Here is a 2971-nt window from a genome sequence, read left to right on the forward strand (position 1 = left end):
TTTCTTTAAGTATTATATTTCTATTATATTTATTGTGTTCATCTAAGGGGATATTATGCTGAAATTTTTGTACCTTATTTTTTCTCATATTATATTTTGAATTTTGAGTTTTGGAAGATTTTAAAACTCGGATAGGTTGATCCGAACCTGAAATTAGAGTGTTGAGAGTTGGTTTGTACCGAAAAAATAAGTGTTCTTACTTAGATAGCAAGGGTCGGGATTGTCCGATGATGTATTGTATTTTTATAGTAATTATTATTATTAGTTTTTAATGATTTTGATGAAATTGGTATAATAATTAACTAAATAAATGTAAGAACCTGATATGTTTTATATCAATTACAGGTAATTGAGCCAGGTTACACCTAATTGGGCTTAACCATATTTTAAAGGTCAAATTAAGTGAAATTGATTGAGTCCGATTCAGCAGGGTTTGTCATCCGGAGTCATCAGGTCTTGCATCAAAATCAGAGTCCACCTCAAAGCAGAATAACCAAATCAAGATATCAATGGACCCCACACCTTATTCTTTTTGGCATCATCAGCCAGAAAAAAAACTAGAGGTCCAGAAAATAAATCAAGTAGTTAATCTCTCCTATCTAGTCAACCAATCTAAATTCTGAATATTTTAGTGTGAGGACCCCTAAAAGGCAAGCTACAGGACTCTAAATTGAGCAAGATTAGATCCTACAGAATTTTGAGAGAAGTAAAAAAGGAACATAATTTATAGAATTAAATTTGAATTCCAGATGAGGTGGCTACAGTAGGTTGAAGTTGGTAACAATGTTGGACACAACAAGAAACACCCGATACACCCAGATTCTTCTTAGTGTTTCTTGGCACAAAGATCTGATATGGCAACCAATTTTGGATGGCAAAGAGCTATCTTGGAAAGAATTAAATAAAAGAAAATCAGAGTCCAAACTAATTCTGTATGAGGAGCAAACTTAGAAAGAATTGGAACCAATTCTTGGAAAACTTGATTTGGGCAGCCGAAACCTTACTTTGTTTTGCAGATTTTGTGGACCCAGGAAGGAAGAAATTCTTCTTCTCTAATTAACCATACCTCCTTTCCTTCTTTTACTGTGGAAATCATAATAAAATCAAAAAATTTGGGCAGTATAAGGAGTAGATGGCTGGTGGTTGCTTAAAGCCTATCCAAAGAAGGAGAGATTCTATACCAAATAGAAAGAATGATATATAGAATAAAATCATGGAAAAAATACCACCTTAACCCTAGCCCCAGCCCTATTTAAGGATCGAAAAATACCAGCAAAAGGGAGAGGAGAATCATCTTTGAAAGCTAGAAATCAAGCAAGGAGAGTTTAGAGTATCTGAAAGATTTGAAGAGAGGATTCATTCGGCTCTGCAATTTCTTCAGAATTTTTAATTCTTTCTCTTGTTTACTTTGAATTTATTTTCTAAAACTCATTATTAGGATAATTTTGGAGTTTTATTCAAGTAAACTTGAGTTTGATTTTGATATGATGAAAAGCTAAATTTTTAGCTAGGATACCTGATGTAGCTTGGATTTAATTTCAATTCCAGAGTCTTGTATTAATTTTCTTTGTTAATGCAATTATTTGTTATTTGCACTTAATGCTTTTAAGTATTATTATCTTTGATACTTGATTGATTTTGATTTATAATTGGTACTGAGAAGGAAGATTATAAATTAGAGTTAATAACAAACATCATCAGAATAATAATTGGAGCAGAAGCAGAAGATTTGACCTGTAGGATCTTGAAAATAATCACTGTGCTTATTGAACTAATTGAAATCTATTTTACTATTGGAAGATAGATTATAGATTTTAATTAGTATATTTAATAAGACTCGAGAGAGATTATTAAATAATTTAAGATTATTTATCCTTGCATTAATAATTAAATTTGGATTATTAATCAAAATAGTTGGAATTGATAATTGGTCTAAGTGAAATCAAATATACCCTAGTGCTTTATCAATCGAATTTTGATTCAGCTTTCATTGAGTTCTTTAGAGTTAATTTTATTTTTCACTGTCATTCAGTTTCGATCGTTTAGATATTAGTAAAATTAGTATTCATTTTTGGTAATTAAACTCAGTTCTCATGGGAATGATCTCTTATTTATCATTATATTACTTGAGCGATTTCGTGCACTTGTGAAATAGGCTAACAAGTTTTTGGCACCGTTGCCGGAGACTGGTGCTTTAATATCAAGAATAGTTGATTTTACTAGTAATCTAGATATTTTATTTCTTAGATATTTTAAAAAAAAAATCACTGACATTTCATAACGCTTAACTAATATAGTATAACCAAAAATATTAAAAAAAAAAATCAAACTTGATTAGATATCTTGTTTCTTTGCATTGCATCTCCATAATTAACTTTAAGGGCACTTAACCCATTAATCAGATAAGATGGAGATTTGATCACCCTTCCTTAGTCCAAAAACCACATCCTTCATCCTGCATAACCTAGACCTTAATCTAAAATCAATTAAACATTGGCCCTAGGATATTCGAGCTCAATAGGATAAGAAAGCCCTAAAGTTAGACCGGGTTCGAATTGATTAATTGCTCGATGTCTAAGGCAAGTGGTTTAAGAAGGTGGTTTTCAATTGATTCCGTTGTCTGATCTGGCCAACTCAGTTGGTGTCTAAGGAAAGCAACAAACAGGGGACCTTCCACATCTTACACTTATCTGGCCGAGACAGTTAGTCAGTTTTGGGCTTGGAGTGCTTGAAGACGATCTTGGAACAGTTAGGAGCTGTCTAGATCTAGGTTAACCTTAGGATAGAAAGTCTATTTTGTGCTAACTTGTTTGCCATTAAAATTTAAACTTAATTAAAATACTCTTTTCTTTCATCTCTAGATTTAGGACTCCTTAGGACTCATCTCTAGAACTCTTTTTTCTCTCTTTCCTCTTCTCTCTTCTCTTAAAAAAAAAAGAAAGAAAAGAAAAAGGGATAATAATCTTTCAAA

Source organism: Elaeis guineensis, chromosome 11, assembly GCF_000442705.2.
Source record: "Elaeis guineensis isolate ETL-2024a chromosome 11, EG11, whole genome shotgun sequence".
Taxonomy (NCBI): domain Eukaryota; kingdom Viridiplantae; phylum Streptophyta; class Magnoliopsida; order Arecales; family Arecaceae; genus Elaeis; species Elaeis guineensis.